At 35.0% G+C, this 24,655-nt stretch overlaps 1 protein-coding gene across 12 annotated transcripts in view; it reads left to right on the top strand.

The window, feature by feature from the left end:
• Positions 1 to 24,655, top strand: part of LOC111047531 (neuropeptide CCHamide-1 receptor) — a 190,420-nt gene that overhangs the window by 159,869 nt on the left and 5,896 nt on the right. For 3 of the 12 annotated variants that reach the window (XR_005572606.1, XR_005572604.1, XR_005572605.1), the window contains one exon: positions 4,209 to 4,979. The exons of the other annotated variants lie outside the window; for them this stretch is intronic. The gene's annotated coding sequence lies outside the window, so the exon portion shown is untranslated. Of the gene's footprint in view, positions 1 to 4,208; positions 4,980 to 24,655 lie in introns of those variants that run through there. 12 annotated transcript variants of the gene reach the window in all.

Below are 24,655 nucleotides of genomic sequence, written 5' to 3'. Positions count from 1 at the left end.
ACTTACTGACGTGCTATTCTTGAATCTTAACAAGCCTCCATTCGCATCATACTAGCAATAGCCCAAATTCAATGCGGAAAATTCTCGGGAAATTGTGTTACCAAGTCACCATTGATTGTGATGAACCTAATTTGGCGTTGAATTGTAGAGGATTTTATTCACTATGGAAGGTTTTTGAGTTATATGGAGAAAAAAAACAGGTATTTTTAACACTGTAAGGTTAGCAGAGGGTATTTTTTTGTGAAGAATCATTTTCAGACTATTTGTAGCAAATAACTAAAAAATCAGTACCACAATACATTCTGGCAGCATGTTTCCTCGCTCCCTTCTCATGTCTCAAGTGGATGAACAGAAAAATAAACTATGAATTCGCTAAGCTGTGACTCAATGAGTCTGAACGAAAAAGGAGATAAGTTGCTGATTCATAAATTCACGGCAAGCCCCATAGCAAACCAGTTACTCCGAACAGTGAAGGAGACAATGGAGATATGCAGGGATATGCAAGTACCCGCATTGTATGCTCAATCCGTAATGAGTTTTGTGTAAGTGTGTATTAGCGATCGTAGCACAACGTGGTGGCAATTTTGGAAACTGGAGGTATCCCAATTAGGTGGAGTACTAACAAAATGGGGAGATTTTTTTTATTACGTTTTTACATGGTTTTAAGCATGTAGAAGTGATTTTTACTAAAATTGAGCAGTGACACTATGGGGTCTCCCCTTAGTGTACACCCTCCCCTTAATGTGCTGTGTATACTTGATTGTCTCCCCGTATTATACCTTGTTTCAACACACACACACAACACACACACACAACACACACACCACACACACACACACAAAAGCACATTGACTCAAGTAGTGGTCACATGACCAAAGGCCATATTTATGCAGGAAATATGAAAAAATTTAATAACCTCAACAATGTTATACAATGTTGTACAATATAATAAACTCTGTTCACGTTTGAAATATCGGGTCACCGAGCTTCGCTCGTTATTTTTACTTTTCTTGCGCTATTAGAATAGGTAAGGATAGTATTGCTTTCCAAAAAAATTAAGGTACCCCAATTTCTAAATGTCTATACGTTTCAAGGTCCCCTGAGTCCAAAAAAGTGATTTTTGGATATTGGTGTGTGTGTGTGTGTGTGGTGTGTGTGTGTGTGTGTGTGTTGTGTGTGTGTGTGTGTTGTGTGTGTGTGTGTGTGGTGTGTGTGTGTGTGTGGTGTGTGTGTGTGTGTGTGGTGTGTGTGGTGTGTGTGTGGTGTGTGTGTGTGTGGTGTGTGTGTGTGGTGTGTGTGGTGTGTGTGTGGTGTGGTGTGTGTGTGTGTGTGTGTGTGGTGTGTGTGTGGTGTGTGGTGTGTGTGTGTGTGGTGTGTGTGTGTGTGTGTGTGTGTGTGGTGTGTGTGTGTGTGGTGGTGTGTGTGTGTGTGTGTGTGGTGTGTGTGGTGTGTGTGTGTGTGTGTGTGTGTGTGTGTGTGGTGTGTGTGTGGTGTGTGTGTGTGTGTGTTGTGTGTGTGTGTGTGTGTGTGTGTGTGTGTGTGTGTGTGTGTGTGTGTGTGTGTGTGTGTGTGTGTGTGGTGTGTGTGTGTGGTGTGTGTGTGTGTGTGTGTGTGTGTGTTGTGTGTGTGTGTGTGTGTGTGTGTGTGTGTGTGGTGTGTGTGTGTGTGGTGGTGTGTGTGTGTGTGTGTGTGTGTGTGTGTGTGTGGTGTGTGTGTGTGTGTGTGTGTGTGTGTGTGGTGTGTGTGTGGTGTGGTGTGTGTGTGTGTGTATATGAGTGTATGTGCGTCTGTGTACACGATATATCATCTCATTTAATTTACTCTTGAGAACTGTTATTTGTTTTCTCCAAGATCAAAAACTCACTTAATATGTTAATAAACTCAGTACACGTTTGAAATATCGGGGCAGTATAATTGTAATCTACATAAATAAAGTACTCAATCAATCAATCAATCAATCAATCTCCCGATTAACGGAATCACTTGATATTTGGAACTTAAGGTCCTGACTATATGAGGATCCGACACGAACAATTTCGATCAAATGCAATTCAAGATGGCGGCTAAAATAGCGAAAATGTTGTCAAAAACAGGGTTCTCACGATTTTCTCAAAGACGGCTCCAACTATTTCGATCAAATTCATACCCAAAATAGATATTGATAAGCTCTATCAACTATAAGTCCCATATCTATAAAAATTTCAGGAGCTCCGCCCCATCTATACAAAGTTTGATTTTAGATTTTTCAATTATCAGGCTTCAGATACAATTTAGACGAAAAATTTCAAGTGGAAAAGATTGAGCATGAAAATCTTAACAATTAATGTTCAGTAACATTTCCACCTAAAATTGAAAATAAGCTCGAAATCCGAGAAAATGTGATTATTCAATTGCAAACTGTTGGTTCTATTAACCTAAATCATTCACTATGAAGAGATAGCAGACCTCGTGTGTCTCCAGCGTTATTGTCCTGTTACCAGCTAGCTTAGATCTTTGAATAGTGGACTTGAGATGCGCGTGAACACTAGCGTCAGGTGATTAATTTTCATAACGGCAAGGTAAGTTGTGTGAGTGCGCCACACCAGATTTTTTTTATTGATAAACAGAACACAATTATTCTCTAAAATGATCGAGTTTATATTTCACAGCAGGCTATGACATATTATGTCATCTTATGAATTTCGGGGATGCGATATTTCGATTTTTCACTTACTCACTTTTTTACTATCCACAACTGTTTCAGCCAAGGATGAATTATCCTTTTAATGTCCTTCAGCGAGTTTTCCCAGGGATGAGACCTAGTGCAATCGAATTTTTATATCATAAACCTACTATGTTCCAAATTTCGTGTAAATCGTTAGAGCCGTTTTCGAGATCCGTTAAACATAAATAACCAGATATAAAGATTTATACAGAAATTGCTCGCTCAATATAATAGGATTTGAATCCCATATGATAATTTCACGTGATAATCTTTACATCTGATAAAAATATTTCTCAACTATTTCAAAATTAACTTTTTTCCAATCAAGAATATTATAATTACTCCAGCGTTATTCAGTTCATTTAATCATATTTTATTTCATTTTCAATCACCTTTTAAATTTGTTTTTCAAATGTAAGAATATTGATACTGATGGGCACGCATCATAAAAAATTGACACCCTACCTCAATGTACCTTGCCCTACCTTATAAAAATAGACACGGCCAGACATCTGTGTAATGCATGCAATTAATAATCCACTTCTCGCAGCTGATTGATTATGAATAATTCTATAGTCTGATTAATCTTATCTTCAAAGTAGATGGTAATATAATATTATTATAGTGATATCAGAGTATGGAGGAATTCCTTTTCTTTTTATATTATCCTTAAAATGCGAAATTTCAAAAAAAAAACTTGTGTATACTTCTAGGCGCAGTTGAAAAAGGAATATTCCGGCCAAATCTCATCGAATTCAATCAACGCGTTTGGCCGTAATCGCGTTTCATAAAGACAGACAAAAGAAAATTCGCATTAAAACATGGACCTCACTGCGTTCGGTCAGTTATAATAAGAATCTCTTCCATATTTAGGATTGAAAAAGTATGAATTATAATTTTCAAATGAGATTTAAGCTCACACAGACTATCCGTATAATATTATTATCTTATCAAGATCAATGGTAGAGATTCTCTTCGCAATCTGAAACGTAAAATTACAGTAGTTCATCTTAGATTTTATTGATTCAAAGCCCAAATTGAGATGAAAGAATGGCATCGGGGGTCCGTTGATTTGACTTATACAAAATTAATGAATTCAATTGGGTCCCATTCAGCAGTAACTCAATATTGACAGGAGTTATTATTCTTCTGAAATGAAAATTTATTATTTAGTCTCCAGAATAGTTTTTCATACAATAGATCCCTCAATACAAATAATTTTTCCTCTTGCATCTGCGGAATATGTAATACCCTGACTCGTTGTAAGTCAATAGAGTAATCGAAATTCTGCGATCGAGTTAAGAAAATGACACAAAATCTTGACAGCATCTGCATTAAGATGGATTCACGTCCTGTGAACTATAATCTGCATAATGAATTCAGAGTCTGAAACTCACCTATTTAGCATAATCGATCGGCTCTAAATTTTGAATGGTAGGTAGTTTTACAAATGCAATTGAGAAATCACTGGCAAAATTAAGTAGCTCTTTTCCGTTTGTTCCAGGTAATACTTCCAATGGAGAGAAAAAGTGGTCTCTTTCTCTTGTCACCTCAAAGAAAAAATCAAAACTGTAATTTCAAAATACAAGTTGATTAATTTGTTTGACAGTTAATGGAAGTAACTGAGTACCACGAGAAATCAATCCACCGATAACTCTGCAAGCACTGGTAAACTCAAGCAGCATTAAATTGTGCTGAATGCCTTTATTACGGCGGTTGCAAAAGGCTAGTGAATGCAACGAACATTTACCATCCTGAACTAGCTTCTAGTTACAGAACTAAACTTGCAAATTCAATTGAATAGTGCCAAGGATGATACAGCTGTGACATGAAACAGCTCAACAATTTTACGATCCATTGAAAGCTTACTGGATATTACGAAAACTCTGACAATGTAGTCAGAGTTTTCATCCCACAATTTCAATATCTGGATTTCAAACTTTCATCATAAATATGATAGGCATCATACAAAACTTGGAGAATGGTTTCAGTCCTACTAACGGCTACACTTACATGGTATTGTTTCTATCCATTTCAACCCTTGACATTCAAAGTCGATTGGATTCATATTGAATAATAATTGTATGAGTTTTTTCGACTAATATTCTATTTGACCAATCAGTTTTATTGGTGAATATGGAATAATATCTTATTTGAATCATTTTTGAAGTGATTAACTGAAGAATAAGCTTAAAGGTCAGGCTAAGCCTCGGGATGTCCCCATTTTATTTCGTCTACTTCGTAGTCAATGATTATTGTGTCAACGCCCATTGATTATTGATTACGCATAATGCATTTATGCTTCATATTTTTTTTTTTTTTTTTTAATGTATTTGTTGTTGCCACATATATTTTCTATGTAAGTGTTTTTTTGTAAATATTGGTAATAAAATTAGATTTGATTTGTCGCCTAAAGAGAAAAATACCTTAAAAGTCTCAGCTCAATTTCTGTAATCCTTTTTCAGAAGGAATGATAATTTTGAGAAAATTGAGAATTTTTCACATTATATATATACTCCTTAATATTGCAGATAATATTTCACTTTTCAATTCAGGAGTAACTGATTGTTGAACAATCTCTCAAAACTGCTACAGTGCTTACTGCTGGTTGAGGTGACAATGGTTTTTATGATTTGAGGAAAATAGCCCTTCAACTGTTTGGGATTACATTCGATCGACAACTATTGTATAGAAGAAGTAAATTGACATAGAGCTAAATGGATAGAGCTCTTATGGGAAGAACCTGTCAAGCTTTTTTTACTTCAGTCACATAATAGTACATCGCTATTGATTGATGTGCACTTAACAAGAGATTGATGGTATTCGCATTAGGGTAATTGAACAGTGAATAGAAGATTAATAATATCCTTGAATCTGAGATTCCATGAAATGTGAGAGCCAATTCTATTGATACATGAATCCATTACCTCTATAAATTATATTAGAGCGTGCAGTCCACAATTTTTAAAATGACAAGTGATAATATTTATGAGTTTTAATTCGCCCATTCCTAGTTTGTCTCTTCATGCTTTATTCCAGCACAATAACAGCTGACAACCGTCATCTTATTGGAACCGTCAATGCTTATATTATAATGAAGAACATACACTTCCATAGAATGAAGTTTTGATCTTTTATTATAATTTTTATACAAGGTTCAATCCAGGATCACTGTGGGAGAATAATTTAATATTGAAACTGGCAGCAGAAGACTTCAGCTTATCTATCGATATTATGTTTTATTTGCAGGTTTCTTGAAACGTGGGGTCTTTGCGGATGTTCGCCATTTCCCTTCATATGGGGGAACCGTGTCAACGACACGGCAGTATTTTCGCTAAAACATATTTAGAAGCTTTCCTGGATATGATTTTTATTCAGAATGTAAAAGGGGGATCTAATTAATATTGGAAGCATTCATTCTAGTATACAGTCTAAGGATCTAAGTAGAGAGTAAGCATCTGAATCTCTGTTAATCGTACAGAAAACGCACTTTTTGGACGGGCCTTGCAATAATAATGGTTCTCAATTTCATCATCTGATGGTGCAGGCTTAGGAATGCAAGCGTCGAGAACCCTCAGTTTAAAAAGAGGTTGAACATTATCTCAAGACTCTTATTGAATATTTTCATATCTGAATTGAATGGAGTATCATCAACTCGTGATATAGTTTTAAGTTATCATGGTATTTTCTTTGGTTTGGTAAATTTACTTGGAATAATATGTTTATATTACGCTGAGACCCGCGATATAACGTGCGATGATCTGAATCAGAGATCAAAACGTTCTAGTATTCAAAATTGGAGTTTATGCTCTTACTCCAGTTTCTTTTTTCCCATTACTTAACAGAACCTGTTCATATTGAATACATATACATGATTCTGGAGAGCCAGTCCTGTTCTACTCTAATCATTAATTCGAATAATTGCCTTAAATTCATGAAGGATCGATTGCATTGAGAATCAGGATTTGCTTATATAAAAATATCAATTAATGCCACACAAAGGATATTCCAACTCAATTCCGCCTTCCTTACGATCGTTATTTGAGCCTGATCAAACACAAACCAGATAAGAAGCTCTAGTTTGATGATGAACTACTAATCAAGTGATGGAGGATGAAAAGTCAGTTTTCCCAGTTTCCAATAGCTTCTTCAACTAACTGTGGTCGTCTGGTCTTCATCAAAGAGAGTAAACCCTGATGAAAAGCCGATAATTTTCGCGGTTGAACAGTCTTTTATGGACTTGGTCCTGCTTGTGTCCTATCACTTCTTCCTTCTACTGATCGGTATCATCTTCTCAGACTTGTTTATCTTCACCTTCTTTTTTCCGTTTCATCCTCTTTTCTTCTTTCCCATCTTCTTTGTTTCCTCTCAAGATTCTTATTTTTCTACAACGATTCCTTTGAAGAGATGAGATTACCTACATTAAAGAGGACCTTTCAACAAAGCAAGTTCACTCATATTTTCCCACTGGCTTAATAATTATCAAGCTGAAATTTGTTGATATGTAGCATGAGAATATATGTTATCATTCTTATCATATATCAATTAATATTTTCTGGTCAGAATAATGTTGAAGACACAAGCCTTCTTACTTGGGCATGAGTTGGGGGAGGCATGATCATGCTATAAAATCAGTCAATAGATTTGGGTTGATTGCAAAGAAAATCCCAGCCCTCACATCTTCTCTTTCTTTTCCTCCTCCTTTGTTTATTAATTCGATAAAATTACTTATAGGATAACTCAAATGATGAAAATAGCCTAATAACAGACAGGGTATATAATACACCTCAATTTCTCTATTTAATTTTCCTACCAAGTTGAATGTCCAGTTGTGTGAATGAATTGGAATAAGCATTCCGTCAATTTGTATAATGAACTGATGCTATTGGAGCAATTCTATTTAGCTGCAAACTGTTTTTGAAAGCAAGTTACATTCACATTTACTGGACCTGTGATGATTCTCATTGTTCGCTGTCACATTCAAAACACCGTACCGTTTACGACATGATATATCCATTGCGGAGAGCCAAGATATTTATCTATAGCCTGGAATGATACCAGAATGTATTGTTATAGTGATTAATGATCCATCATGGCTATTTGTTTCACGGGGAGTCGACTACACTTATGCATTCTACTGCTGATTTGAATCAATTCATTTTCACGCTTCTGTTGATACAACGTTAACCTACTTTTCATCCCTCCTCGCACTAAAATGGATCGTATTTTGCCTCTCATTCTTCTATTCTTAACCTAGTTTTGCTGTCAATTCAAGGCTACAAAGTCAGCTCTATTCAGAATATTATTCATCTACTGGAGTTCACGATTGGTTTCTTCTCCCCAGGTGCTTTAAAATAAGTAATTAAAAGTTATCTCTGATGTTTAATAACAATAAGATGCCGTACTTGATGATTCTTGATTTTTATCGATCATAAATTCATTCTATGAATCAATACTTCTCCTTGACTATGATACTAATGCTTCCCAGATACACATACCTTATTAGTGAAGAAAATAAAATCTCAAACACTAACTTAAACTCATTTGATAGATATACTTTGGTGGAAATGATGGAAACAGCTTGAAATTTCTACTGTCTAGGAAACTTTGACAGTAAGTTCCAGTGATGATCCTACTCAAACTGAAAACATACTTTGTGCTATTTCAAAATCAATAAATCACACAAAACTGAATAAATGGAGACATTAAAAATCTGACACATCAAACTTTTCTGTTGAAAGTGTTAAATATGCTAGTAGAAGCTACTTTGAGTGTTTACTTACACTTCAAGACGTAAGATTTTATAGTTTAGTTTTTCAATGTAGCCTACTCATCCATCAATTTTTGTATAACCTCTTATTATCGTTGAATGCGAATGGATTTAGGATGGTTGAGATATTTATGTACGGTATTCGCATTTTATTTTCTCTTGAAGTTCTGCATTGAAATCATAGACTAGCCTACCTTACACCTTAAGTAATGTTTGATTCGAAATGGCGGATCCAACACGGCGAATCTAAATTTTGATTCCACAGAAAATACATTTTTTAATATTTTAATAGGAACCCCAATGAAACCTTCTGTCGAATCAGCCTTGTAACAGAAATATTAAGCTAATTGAATAATTATCACCAGCCCTGTATAGGTTGCTCTTCTCTAGCTTATACTTTTATTAATTTATCGCATCATTTATAATATTTTATTACAATTTTTTTCAGTATTTCAAGTGATTGTCTTTAATATTCTCACATCATTCTGCTAAAATCATGATGCTGGAGGCTGAGGATAATTTATCGAAATCTATATTGTTTCGAGTGAATTTCACAGAAAAATCTGAAAAAATGATATTAAACTATTTTCTTTATAATACAATGATGGCCCTTCATTTCTGAGGTTGCTAGGTGCATGTTTCGCCAACTCATGAAAAGCTAAGAGAGATCAGAAAGTTTAAAACCAGAGTGATATATCCATCAACAATCAGGAGTAGCAGCTCTAATCCAAATGAAATTTTTAGACAACCATCAATACTTAATAACGAAGAATGGTAAGTGAGGGGGAAACTGTTGATTGGAATCGGTTGTCATAATCAACTGAGTAAACAGGCTCGATATCGTCAACAACGTTGTCAAGTATGAAGGCTTTCATTTTCAATTAAAATTGAGAAGAGACCACGCTCTGTAGTCTACAGGATCATGCAAACGAATTTGGATCGAAGACAAACACGAATCATTTTGTGCAACGGATTCAGCTTCCAGCTATGGTCGACCCGAAGGGTGATCAAATTACACAGGAATAAATTGATACAAGTAGTCTGTTTCATTCCTCTAGCTGACGCTAGTTGCGTTTATCAACCTTAAAGTTGGAGTTTCGCCTTCATTAGTGAAAGCTTCGTTTCTCTGGTATTATCTGATCGAATAGGAAAATTTAACTAGACTTTGTACTATTCGATCATTCAATGTACGAGTATAGTGACAAAAATCTTAGATTGAAACACACAACCAATTACTTATTCCAATATAAGGCTAATATCCTGTCCATTCGTTCGGTACATAATGATCTTACGTCTATCAATTTTTTTAGACTAAAGACCCTCCAGCAAGAGTGACTAATCATTCAAATTATTAATTGCCTGTCAATTAGGTTATCTCAGTGTTATCCCCTGCAGACATTCATCCTTTCATCCAACACATGTGCTCTTATCGAAGCCTATTTTAACTTTTTCCCAACCGAAGAGAAAGCTTGACGAATTTGGCTAGTGATTTCGTATGATCAAAAAGTAGTAATATGTAATTCATTGAAGTAGTAGTATTGAACTATTTCCATCATCAGGAAGTGGAGAACTGCTTGTTTCCATGCAAGTTTCATCGGGAAATCTTCTCAGAGACTACAGCAAACACAGTGTACTTATAGATTAACTTGGTATTGCTAATCAGCGGCAGACAAAAGGCAGCTTGGAAGCTGTTTGGCTTCGCAGCAGCTGGCATTGTTGGTGAGACTCGAGGCTCAAGGCTCAAGAGACCGCTGCCCGAAATGGCCTGCCGAATCCTTTTTGTCAGATGAGCGTCATTATAGTCAGACACGCGCCTTGCAAATCTCGCATTCAATTTTGTGAGATTAATTACTTCCGCTCTAAATCGCTGCACAAAAGTGACTGTGAGTGATACTGTAGCCATGGGTCACCGTGGTCCGGCCAAATGGGTCAGGTAGTATACGAATGACGTCATTGTAGTTGTGCAGGACATTAGCCGGCTTCTGAGTTTCAGTCTTCTATCAACTCACCGCAGCCAGAAGCCGCAATTCTAGCCGAATGTTCTATCTCAACTGTCGCAGCATGGCAACAAGTATTACTAAACTCGTTCAACATTATTCAAGCGCTGGGACTAATACATTTTCAAGCTTTACAGAGCTACTATTCTTGTAATTTCAGTTAACTATTTCGGCAGCACTACACAGTGCCTGCTTTAGAATAATGTGTAACGGTTTGAATAGAAGTAGTGCGTTTCTCAAGTATCTTCTAACACTCTTATTATCTTATCTATACGATTATTCTTTTGCGTAGATCATATATTTGAATTTATTATCTATGTTGATGGAAGCTCTTTAAATAATCAATGGTATAATAATTAGTCAATTTGATGTCTGGCTATACTTGAAGTCATACAATGAGCAATAAATTGTAGATAAAGACTCATAAACCACAATCGAGATTGAGAAACTGTTTCAATTGAGCCATTTTCGACGAATTCATTGAACACATCATTTCGGCTTTCCTGGTACCTAGTAATTTCTTCAGCAATACATGAAACGTATGATAAATTTCAATTATAGGCCGATTCATGTTTATCCATAATACTTTACCAAGTGATAGTACTGTATTTGTGATATTTACCGAGTCATTTTACCGACAGCCTAAACTTCAATATGAACATGTACAACGAGCATACGTGTGAATGATTGAGCATTCAAAAGCGAAATGGCTCTGACTCATTCACTCAGTTACTTATCACTCACTGATTCGTAGGATCTACTGGACCAAATACGTTTGAATATGGCAGATTTGATCAGTTCTTGGCCTTCTAGAGGTGCACTAAGAACGGATTTCAAGAAAAATCCCAAGATACGCCCAAAACCTGTGTTTTTCTGCGGTTTCTTAACTCTTTCAACAACTGATTGACAAAAATGTTCAAATTTGGTCCACAGGCCCAACTGAGGTCTGAGAATGTTATATTGGAGGGGTTTTGAAGTGAAGCCAGATTTAAAAATGGCGGTGTTTAGGCATTCTCTAAGCTTTTTAAAGAACCTTTTGGAACAAAATGTTTAAATTTGGTAAAAAAGTTTAGCCAGGTTCTAAAAATTTCGTATTAAAGGGCTTCGCGGAATATACGCCCAAAATCGACAATTTTGCTATCTCTCAGTTTCATGAGAAGTGAAAGGTGATAAGTGGTTGTCAGAAAAGTTTGAAGTTGGTTACAGTGGTTCAACTAAGTGTACAAATGTTTTATTGAGAACGCTTGGAAGTAATTGGGAGCGCCAAGGATAATCAAGCGTTTTTCAGCATCAAAAAAAAAAATGAACAGTAAACGTTAGAAACTTTCACAGAGGTTCAGCAACAGTCTAGAGATGTTGTGTAGCGAGGTCTTCAAAATTCTGCCAATGGAGTTTCCGGAACTATCGAAGACACAGGTTTTGTTTGGGTAATGGCGGTGCTAATTTAGAGGGTTTTTTCTACTGTTTCTCAATGCATTCTTTTAGATTTTTCAAGTACACTAGATTAGAACTTGCAAGGGCGGATATGAATGTTTTTGTAAGTTATGTACTTTATTTGTTTCAAAGAACTAGAATGAAATACAATAATTCCCATATCTTAACAGCTTCTCTTCGTGAAGAATGATACAGAAATACAGAAATTTTTAAATACAGAAATTATCGTCTTTGAGTTATAATATTGTTAATATACACTTTTTTGAGGACTAATATTGATAGGAAATATTGATATGTGTACAAAGGCTCAGCTAGGGTCTAAAAGTTTTTTGTAGAGAGAGCTTCAAAATGTCGCCAGCAATACGACCAAAAGCGTTGTTTCCAGCTCCAGCACTTCTCTCAGTTAACTGGAAACACTTGGAAAGTGTGTATAAGACTGGAGGAAGCAAGAGCAACCGAAGAATGCTGGCGAGTAAAGCAAACCGGCTGTTTTCAATTGTGGATGATACACCCGGAGGTGCAGGCTAGACGGATAAGACGAGCCAAGCGAGCCTACCGGATAGTTAGAAAGAAACGAGGAAAATATGAGGAAGGACAAGGGCAGAAAATCTATGATATATCGCACCTTGATAATAACGTCACAAAGCAGAGACTCCAGAAAACAAATCAAAAAACTCTCAGAGATATAAGTCCATCCCGCTCTTGACAATACCCTTGAAATTGCTGTCAGTGGATTCTAATTTATGGCTGCATCAATGAAACCTATCATTCCATTTTATTAAAATAGATGTCTGAGAGAGATCTCATAGATTCGTCACTTATTTGTCAATTTCCATTTTTAAATACAAATATTTTAACAGGAAAATGCTGTGAAACACTATTAAATTGTTAATAAGCATCATTTCTAATTGAATTGCAACTTCAGCTTTGAATAAATTCTTGGTCCTTATCAAAACTGACAATGTAACTTCAATATGACAATTCTAGAATCTCTATGTTTTCATATTCACACTTAATTAGCCATGTTTCGTGATTGTTTATTTGTTATCGCTCTCCACACCAATTGAATTCGTAGGTTAGAAAAGCTGCTCAATAACCTCAGACCGCTGGCCCCGGCCTATAAATGGGCAGACTGGGCATTTGCCCAGGGCGCCAAATTTTTGAGGACACAAATAAGAGATGATGAAAATAATTTTGAGAATCAAAATACCCACTGAATACATCTGATACAAGATTTTCAAAAATACATAGAACAGCAGAACATGTAAATATAATACAGGCTACCGGAAATGTAAAATGTAAATAGTAAGAAATATGAGAATTATAAGCTGATATATCTGTTGAAAATTTAACTGATAAGATTTGAATACCATACTCTTTGCCCTTGTTCAAAAAGAATCACAGAAAGAGGCCATACCACAAGCTGCGAACAAACTTTATGCCTCCTACCCTAATGACTTGAGAAGTGAATTTGAAAATGGATGTCTGCACTTCAAAATGTATGGAGAACAGGAAGAACATGGTGGAATCCATGACGTGTTTGAATAATTGAAGTCTACTCTTTCAAATCTTGTAGTAGCTGTTAGCAAGAAAAGAGATGATGAAGATCCAAGCTATTCGATCATTATGAATATGACAAAAAAGCAAAATCAGAGACATGGTAACGGTCGTCCAACTGAAACAAAACTTAGTTTGCAGGTCTAAGTCAGCCTAAAGAAAATGTTCCTATCAACCCAAATCTGTATATCTGAGAGTAATGATTTGGTTATATTTCTGTAAACAAAGCCTATTGGTATTTTGTTGATTAAGTAATTACAATAGTACGGAAGTTGATGTCTGCATATAGTGAGTTTTGTGAAGTGTATATTAAATCTATTTGTGTTATTTGCTCGAATTTTGTAGGGAGTTGTGTGAGTGGTAAATAAATGGTTATGTTTATTCAAGTACAGAATTACACTTTTAATGTAAGTCTGTCTTAGAGTTGGAACCTTTAATTCTAGGAAAATTTCTCTACTTGAGTAAATTCGAGGTCTTCCCAGGGCCGCTCTAATCATGTGCTTTTGTAAGATAAAAAGCTTTTTTACATGAGAATCGAAAGCAGCACCCCACACCTCTATAATATATTGGAATAATGAATGTGCATATGCGAAATAAATTTTCCTAGTGATATCTATATTTCTTATTCTATTTATTTTGTAGAAGATATGGATCAAATACTTTAACTTCGAGCATAAATATTCTATGTGTTTGTTCCACTTAAGGTGCTGGTCAACTACTATTCCTAAGTATTTCATAGTTTGTACTCTTTCCAGTGTTTTTATCTCCTGTCCTCATTTACCATGTTTATACAGTTTGCATTCATATTCAAATTCATAGTTATTGGTGGTTGTCCGGTAATATTAGGTGAAAAGGTTATGTATTTTGTTTTTTCAGTATTGAGGGTGAGAACATGATCCTTAAGCCATTTCTGAACTATTTTTAAATTATTGTTCGCGTTACTGAACGTTTCCTCCCAGCTACTCCCACTAAAAATGAGTGTTGTATCATCAGCAAATGACAATGTAGTACAATTTCCAAGGTTTAGGTTGAGCATATCATTAACATAGATTAGAAATAAAATCGGTGATAGAACTGATCCTTGAGGCAGTCCAAAATCGGATGTGAATTTAATGTCAGTTCGGCTATTTAAAGTTAGATATTGTTTTCTATTTGATAAGTAGCTTGCAAATAAATTGTTTACGGACCCTCTAATTCCAGATTTATTCAGCTTATCTAGTAGTAATTTGTGTGGGATAGTGTCAAAAGCCTTAGATAAGTCCATAAAGACAGCTAAAGTTTTTTTATTTTTATTGAAGTTGTTGCACACAATTTTATTAAGGTGAATTACTGCATCTTTAGTAGACTTTTTGGCTTGGAAACCATATTGGTTATCACTAATTATATTCTCCTTATCAAGAAAACTCATTAACCTCAATTTTAGAATCTTTTCTAGAATTTTGGATAAATTACTTAGTAGGCTGATTGGTCTGTAATTTTCAGGTTTTTTTGGATCGCCGGTTTTAGGTATAGGAATAATTTTTGCTTCTTTAAATTTACTAGGAAAGTATCCATTGCTCAAACATTTATTGAATATAAATTCCAGGGGTTCGGTAATAAAACTTGATATTCGTTTTAGATACGATCCTGAGAAATTATCGGCTCCAGGTGTTGCTTTGTTTTTCAATTTATCAATTATCTTTTGTATCTCTATTGTGTTTGTGGGGCGGAGAAAGATACTTCTCTCACATGAGTTGTTTTGGGATTTAGGTATAGGTATATTATTTATATCATCAGAAATTTTCCCAGCGAAAGTTTTTCCTACATCGGCAAAGTATTTATTAAGTACTTCGGCATCCAGATTGATTGTTTTGGTATTCTTTTTAGTATCTAAAAGTTCGTTTATACATTCCCAGGTTTTCTTGGAATCATTTTTGTATTCGTCAAATTTTCTGTTAAAGTAATTGATTTTTGCTTGTTTTATCAAATTATTTAGAATATTTCGATATGACTTATATTTATTATTTAGTTGGATATTATTTGGTTGCTTTCTAATAATTTTATGCATTTTGTCTCTAACACGTATACAGTTTACTAAACCGGGTGTAATCCATTTTTTAAGAGGTCTTTTATCTTTACTCATGCGAATTGTTTTTGTTCTATTTTGTGTTAAAGAGTTTAATTTGTCAACTAAAAGATTCACCATAATATCAATATCATCGGCTCTGTATATATCTTCCCAGTTTTCTCCCTGTAAGTCCTTCATAAGACCATCAAAATCTATTTTGACTCTAGTCCATGGCTCACCGTGTTTCGTTTCCTTATCATTAACTTCGTTCAAATGTAAAGAAATACTGAAATGGTCTGTTATATTGGTTTTTGAAATTACACCTGTCACAACATTTTTAGTTTTATTATCTTCTTTGAAAAAAATGTGATCAATGCAGGATACGGCTCCATTGATACTTCTGGTTGGTTTGTTAATATAAGATTTAAAACCATTCATGTGTAGTGTACTTAGGTATTCGTTAGCGAAATGATTATTTGCGAGGATATTGAGATTTATGTCACCTATTATAATTATATTATGTAAATCTTTCATTTGATTCAGGCAAGTATCTAAGCTTGTAATAAATTCGTTTAGATTCAGAGATGGTGATCGATAAATTGAAATTATAATATATTTAACATTATTTATTAAACATGAAATGCAGATGTAGTTTGCTTTTTCGATTACTAAGTCAATTAATTCTGTTTTAATGTTTTCGTCAATGAACAAACATATCCCATCACATTTAGAGAATTTACTTTTTTTTTGTATTACATTATAACCTTGCAAACTGTAATGAAACTGTGAGTCCTCCGAAATCCATGTCTCCGACAATGCAACAACCTGAAATTTAATACTGACATTACCAATATAATGCACTAATTCATCGAAATTCTTGTTAATGCTCCTTATATTCGTGTGAAAAATATTTAAGCCCCCTTCATAATGATTTCGCTCAAGAGGTTCAATGGAAAAAAAATCATCTATTTCAACAGTGTTATAATATCCCACAAGTTCATCATCTTCATGTAAAGCTGACATATGGAAAGTTTAGTGAAAAAGTGTTAATATTTTTATGGTTATTTATAGTGAAGACGTAAGAAAAATTTTTTTAATTATGATATCAAAATAAGAAGAAAAGCCACGATGTGTGGAAAGCCGTAGTAGAATATAACCCTTCGAAACACAGTCAGATCCAACGCAAGATGGAACTCCCCAATAAATATAATATGATAATTCCTTTGATGGGGATATAACTAATGAAATCCAGTCATCAGCACAAACAGACTACAGTGTAGCGTGTATGCATATAAGGAAAACTTTTCTGTGTGATAATATTATGTGAATTGAAGTGCCAGAAAGAGCAAGTAATCGAATTTAGTATGAAACTACATATACGTCTTCACACATTAGAATCAGTCATCCTCAAGAAAACAGTAGCAGGAAATAATCAATTGGAAAAAGAATAGTACAGTAAGTTACATTATGATAAGGAAGAAAGCTAAAATGAAAAAAAACAATCTTCCTTGTTAAGAGGAAATAAATAAAAATAAATTCATTAACGAATTTGAAATGTAAATGAAATCGAATATTTAAATAATAAAGAAACATTAGGCTACTTGTTAGGAAGGAAGCTCCATATACCTTGACTTGAAAAGATAATGATAGAGCTTATGAAAAGCAAAAACTAAAACAATAATAAACTTCAATGAGAAAATCAATAATAAGAAATAGCAAGTCTCAATAATGTAAAAGCTCTCCTACAATTGTCATAATCCATTATCTATCAAATTCAGAACACAAACCAATTTGAGAAGAGGAATAGAAAGTCTGAATAAGAGTAAATTTAAAATTATAATCAATGTTCCACTATTCTACTCGACTCAGGAAGATATAATCAAAACTGAGAAGAAAAATAGCAATGAGAATTATAGAAAAATAATTTATGAGATGCTATACGAAACAAAACCAAACAGAAAAATCAATGCCATGAGACAGCTGAATCAGATTTAAATGTTCAAACAATAGTTAATACATGAAAAATATTTTTCCAATATATTGTTTCAAGTAAAGCTTTACTATTTACCATTAATAAGTACCTTCTTCATAAATAGGATTATCGAAAGTTTGTGAGTGAATCTGTCCATCCTGCTTCCAAAAGACTCGACCATCACTAGACCAGACCTGCCTCCATCCCACTCTATCACCCATTCTCTTAAGAAACTGACGTCTCATCCTAGTTAAATCCTCATGTATTGCAATTCCAGTGTTCTTGAGGCTTCGCCGATTTTTCATGATCAGTTCGCGACACTGATAGCTGACCATTTTAACGATGACTTGCCGCGGTCGCGGCCGTGCACCATCAGCTCTAGACGCGGGCGGCGCTCGACCCACTCGGTGACACCGGTCGATATCAGCGTCCACCAGATTCAGTGAAAGTTTTTCATTTATCAGGGATACGACTGTAGTTCTCGTCAACTGTTCATTCTCGATCTCAGGTATACCAGATATCCTTATGCTATTTCTTCTCTGGTACTGTTCGATGCCATCCAAACGATTATCGAAGCCGCGCTGCAGCTGCATCATTCGGTTGTTCAGCAATTCGATATCACGTGTGAGCTCGTCCACTTTCTTTTCAGCCGCCTCCAGCCTGCCCCCCAAAGCAGCGCAAACCGACGCACACAGGCCCTCCCGCAGACGATCTTCGAGTTGCGCCGCAAATCGATCAAGAAAATCATCACTTAGTAACAGTTCCTCCAATGCCTGTCGCATACGACCCTGAGTCTCCATGGCAACGGGAAGGACGCTGTCAGTCAAGGATGAACAAGACGATGCCGAGTGAGACCGGCTGCTCAGCGCTCTCTGTTGTTGATTCAGTTGTTGCTGCTGCTGGCTCTGCTTACGCTGCTGCTGCTGTCCGGCTGGTGACTGTACTGTGGAGTTGTTATCTTTCGAGCCGGCTGTAGCACGAGTTTTAGGTGGCGACATTCCAATAAAACTAAACCAGTTGATCAAAAACTATTTGTGTTTGAAATACGTGATCTTGTTATCCACTCCATAAATGACATAGATTATTTGCTTTTACATTATAGTAATAAGGTAGAACATATGCCCAGGGCGCCATTCATCTAAACCCGGGCCCTGCCAGACCGTTCACTTAAATACCCAAAACGATCTTGAATATGATAGAGAATATTCGAATATGAATCTTGATATGGGACTATTGAGTGTGTTATTCTATTGGCATGGTATGCAGACAACATAACACGTATGCAGGCAATGCAATAACATAAATTCTATGTATTCCTTTAACTGAACAAGTCGGCATATTTCAATTCTATCATTCTGATACAGTTTTGACTATGGTTATACATTATTATATATCATAGATGCAGTCGAATTATTTGTTTTGAGTTGTTATTACTTTCCTCTATCATTGCTATGAGCTTGCAGTTATTACTCATATTATTACATTAGCATTGCTTCACTCTCTATCACATATATAACGAAATCGTATTTACTCAACATGACTATAAATGAGTATTCATATGATAATAATTGTATCTTCATGTATTCAAGGCTCTCGGTAGAATAATAGTTCATGACTGATTTTCCTCAATGTTCCAATTCTACAAGAAGTTTAATTATTACACAGCATGATACAATATGGACAATTTTTTTTCTTGAATTCTATACCATACACTTTTGCACTCCTGACATTCCAAGTTTGAAATTTTCAATGAATATACCAAAACAACAAGTGAAAACAATATTAATACCTGTTAGTATAGTGATGGAAATTAATCTCAAACTGAATGGTTCTTCTGAAACAACAAACAATGTACAAGTGCTATGTTATGATGCGATTTTGTGGTTTTCATCTGAAAGTACAATTTCCAAATACCTGTGGAATACCCTCAAGCTCTTCGCTCATTAATCATCTGCCTCAATGCTATTCAAGAGGAAAGGAAAAGTCTTTTGTTTGTGTGAGCTGCTGCTCAGTACGTCTTATGATTATTATTATGAATGATTCGGTCTTACTTCGGACATGTCAAGACAATGGACCGGGAAGATTAAGGAATATTGTGCGAAAATGGCCAAGGAGAACGCCTCGGGATATCTGCTAGGCGAGCTGACAGGTGAATCTTGCGAATGAAGGTCTAATGCATCTACTAAGACTTGGGTTGTTCGTTGTTACTTGAACGAACAACAACAAATTACCCATCCTTCACAGAAAATGTTCTTGTTTATAATGGATTTAGTTTGGTCGAAGACTAACTTTGGATATCGAATTTGCATATCACTCAAGTACTCACTCTTACATCGACATGGTCAGATAGTCAAAGCATCATCCAAGTAGGAAAGGTGACTCAACCCAAACTCAAGTTGAAATATGAGCTACCATATTGAGTATTCATTTTCCTTTTTAGAAACACAATAATTTTTATAAGAATCGAACAGTCGAGGGTTCTTAAACTATAGAAAACTAAAACATAAAAGATTTATGAGCAAACTCCAAACTCCAAACTCAACATCCTTCATTTTCGAATATTAAATCTAACATTCCTCTAGAAGGTAATCAGGAAAGAAATTCATTTAGCTGTTACAATAGTAACAAGTGGTAGAGTACTCTTGAACACTCCCAACACTCAACTCTTCAAGGTTTGACTTTATCTCTGTAATGGGTGGATATATCTATAACCAATACCCACACTTGACTTCATTGTAACGGGTGGAGGTATTAATAACACTACCCATACCTGACTTCATTTGTAACGGTTGGGAAGCCAGGGGGGAATTTATTTATGAGAGGACCTAATTTTGTAACAAGTAAAAATGTATGATAATTGCTCTTGAAATCTCTTCTTAACTATAACTCTGTTTAAATTATTTGAATCCACGGTTGGGAGCTTTGGATGGATTCGTTCATGCAAATGCCAAGATCTTCACTATTAACAACACCTGTTCTAGCAAATATGTAACTTATCACGAGCCAGGAACGTGAAATAAAAGATTTTGTAGAATTGCTACTGACATTCAAACAATTTAAATTTGTAGAATTGCTTCAAACAATTTAATAATTGTGAATATTTAGATAAGATTTTGATATTTAGACAAGAATTTGCTAACTCATTCTACAATAAATTTAGGGCCTCGGTCAATTTATTTGAGCATAATAAAATAATTTTGGCACTCACCATGGAATCGGACATTTAACAAATAAATCGGCACTCACAATCACTCACGCTTACATTTCAACTACGGTACTATATTTCAGACTACATGCTTTTAATTTATACAAAATAAAATAATAAGGAGATTTTTCATCTAATTAGGCCGAAGCCTAAATTAGAGACCGAGACTTGTTCTGCGACTACATCTTCTCGCGGTGACGACTCGATTGGAACTGCCGCTTTTCCACTCAAATTTTCCGATTTGCAAGAAAACACGTGGAACGCCCGGCCTAATAATTTCAGGTTAAAACGCCGTGGGGTCACACGGTTGAAATACATTCCTAAATACGTTTGCATTAATTTCATTATGGAATTCAAGCCAGTACTATGGAAATGCTAGAAGACTACAATAATTTGGATGGGTAAGAAGCAAGTTAGCAAATCTTTTATGGCAACACAAAATTTAGGTGCTTACTTTGTGCATGAATAAATTATTCAATTATCAAGAACAAGATTCACCTTGGAAGTTCATATTGGAAAAATTTAGTCCAATTTTGATCAGTTCAACAACCTGAAAGAAAGGCTCAAAAAAAACTACAATACAAACCTCTCAATATTCCCCATATTACATCTCCGTTCTCCTATTGACATGAATATCGTAATTCAATGAATAAAAGGATTGGAAGATGTCAAATGGAATTCTGAAACAAGTTTTGTGAATTAAATGTAACTTAATTCTTATCACTCCTCCAATCACTATATGACACAAAAATATAATTCATAGAGTAAATTTACAATGCACTCGCACTGCATTAAAAGCATTGATCGTAGAATTAAATGTTCCATTGTTCAATATGGTTGGTAGTTCATGAACTGGTGTAACTCTGTTCGTCTTTCTGAAAGCGATTGTTATCGAGGTATTCACGTTTGATATCATACAGTAATCTATTTCGTACCAAAAACAATTCTCAGGAGAATTTGTATGTCGAACTTGAGTCAATTTCTGTCAGTAACAGAATAATCCCTCGTCCGAAAGCTTATGCGCTTTTGAAGTGCTATTGCGCTCAAATATGGAGCAGCGTGTAGTATTGGAATGTATTTCAGGTTCAGGAGAATCATCTCTCTGAACGCGAAAATGGAAAGCTATTCCGTTGCACGGTTATTAGTTTGATCGTTGAAAGTTGAATGCGGATGTCACATACATATTATATTGAGATGTCCCGAACAGTAGCATGGACCTTTGTCATTCTATTCTCACTTTTTCACATAAATCATGGAAGATTGCTTCCTGGAGAAACTCAATAAAATATTTATAACGCCGGTCTCAAATATCAAGTGATATTGACAAAGCTTGTTGGGTTAAACTTCGAGAGATGGAACTCTGTTCTGGACTCTAACATCAATTTCAATATAATCTGGGGGAGAAAAAACATTAATTGAGTGTTTTCAAGAATATTTCAAAAGACTTTGAAACGAGAAGGATTTCAGCAGTATCAAGGAAACTTTTTAACAATGACTGCTTTAAAAGTCACCAGTTGAACTTTGTGGCTGGTTTATCGACTTTGTAATGAACTTTGTTAGAATTGGAGTACTCTAGAGATAACTTATAGGGAAATTAATGACAAAAATGTTTTTCTAGTATACGATATCCAACAAGTACATTTTAGAGAGAATGATGGCTAGAGTCTCAAATATTCTTAGAAAAGAGTAGATGTTTTTACTCCCAGATCGTGCATATTCTGCTATAACCTATTGATGTTTTTATTGTGTAGGACATTTTTTGTACGTGTCATTTAATAACTCCTTGTTGATAATTGTCAGTTCATGTAACTAATTCGTACATGAATGAAATTGGATATGATTGTATGTTGAATCTGGAACTATAAAATAATCACTATTAACTTTTATAAAACTTTAAAGTGAAAAAGCACTCACATTATTTGATGTGGCGACGTCCGTTTCGTGCTGGTATCGCACATTTTCAAGCCAAACAGGAACTTAAGTGTTTAAGGTTATGGTGGTGAAATTTGGTGGGGTTAGAGGGGAGTTTTGGTGGTTAATGGAGGAGTATTTAAATGAGTTTGTCAAACAGGGTGTGGGAGAAAAAGTTGATTTGGTCATTTAGAATATTGTTTGGCTGTTGTTTGGTGTGTTTGTATATTTCAAACTGTTCTAGTACATTTAATTTTCTGTTTTTGTGGGAATAGTGGAGTATTTCGAGGTTGTTCTCTATGTCAGGGTGTGTGTGGTCAGTGGAGATAATGTGTTCTGCAAAGGTGGAATGGGAGGATGGATGGGTAATGGCTCTTGTGTGTTCTTTGAATATTATATTGAAATTTCTAGCTGTTTTACCTATGTAGCATTTACTGCAATCTCTACAATTTAGCTTATAAATTCCTGGTCTATTGTATTGATTTTGAGAGGTGTTGTGTGGGGACAAGAGTTTTTTCAGTGAGTTTTTTGTTCTGTATGCAACCTTGTATTTTATTTTCTTGAATGATGCTGCTATTTTGTAAGTTTTATTGTTGTGGTATGTGAGGGTGACAAATGCTGTATGATTATCAGTGTTGTATTTGTCAGAGTTTTGCGGATTGTTCTTGATGTTTTTAATTTTTTGTAGTAGTTTGTCAATCATTGAGGGTTTGTATCCATTTTGTTACGCAATATATTTTATTGTGTGCAGTTCAGTGTTGTAATCTGTGGTTGTCATTGGGATATTTATTAATCTGTATAGCAGGTGGTTGTAGGCTGCAAGTTTGTGTTGGATAGGGTGATTTGAAGTGCAATGGATTGTGGTGTCGGTTGTTGTGGGCTTTCTGTATATTTTGAATGTTTTGAATGATTGGTTCTGTTTTGTGATGGTGATATCCAGGAAATTTATGCTGTTGTTGGTTTCTAATTCAAGTGTGAACGTCAAATTTGGTTGTATGCGGTTGAGGTAGGTGTGTAGTGTTTCAAGTTGTCGTTTGTTCCCCCTGTATAGTATTAATATGTCATTTAATAAAATAATGATAAAATGAAATAATGAGAACATTCTTTATTGGGTAGAGTAGGGTTTTTTATCGAATTCTATAGACTTATTGGAATGAGTTACTTTTCTTGATTGCTTGACAGTTTTCATATCACCCCTCCACCTCAAAATATGACTATCGACCAGAACATCTGCTAACATTGGTCAGCCTCTGTAATTCTTCCAAAAAACTGCGGGGAAAAAATATACTACTATGATAATTTCAAGCTACTCATAAAGATGTGAGGCAGCAGGCACCACAGGGTGCAAAAAACGTTGTATCCTGGTATGTAAACGAGATATGGAACGTGAAGAGGGAGAATTGCGACATTAATTGCTCTGTAACCATGAAATACAAGCAGGAATAAATGAATATGAATATTTATAAATAATGTATCTGGCAAGAGCTTCTTTTTTTGGTGCGGCTCAGAGAGATTGGGCCTACTTTGTTGGCGGCACACACGCTTTTAGGATCCAATAAGCCTACGATATTACACACATATCACGCTAAGAGATTGGAGGATATTATATTATCCAAGTTTATAGATAAATGATGGCATGAAACTGCTCAATATCTTAAGACTGTAAACTATGACATTTGAAATTTGTCTTTGCTTTTAATCTAACATTGAAAATTTATTCATTTTAGTGATAATATTTCAATTATGATCACATTTTATTCTATAATGTAGAAGCTATTTGGCTTCTGTGAGCTTCGATGTAAATCATATTGATTTTTTGATTAGCTTCTACAATTTCTTAATTGTTATTGAGAGTGAAGTTTATTCATCATGAAACTGACATGTAAATGAATCTGTTCTAAATTTAGTTTCTCTCATTATGGATAATGATTGGGTATATCAGTTCCTGAGTTGAATTTATTGGTTTATAGAAACAATTTGAGATACTGAATTAATGCTGTTGTTACACCATTAGGCTCATCAATCTTTAAAAAAACCAAGTTTACCAATACACTAGGT

Source organism: Nilaparvata lugens, chromosome 1 (assembly GCF_014356525.2).
Source record: "Nilaparvata lugens isolate BPH chromosome 1, ASM1435652v1, whole genome shotgun sequence".
In the NCBI taxonomy this organism is placed as follows: Eukaryota; Metazoa; Arthropoda; class Insecta; order Hemiptera; family Delphacidae; genus Nilaparvata; species Nilaparvata lugens.
This window is presented reverse-complemented; position numbering and strand designations above follow the sequence as displayed.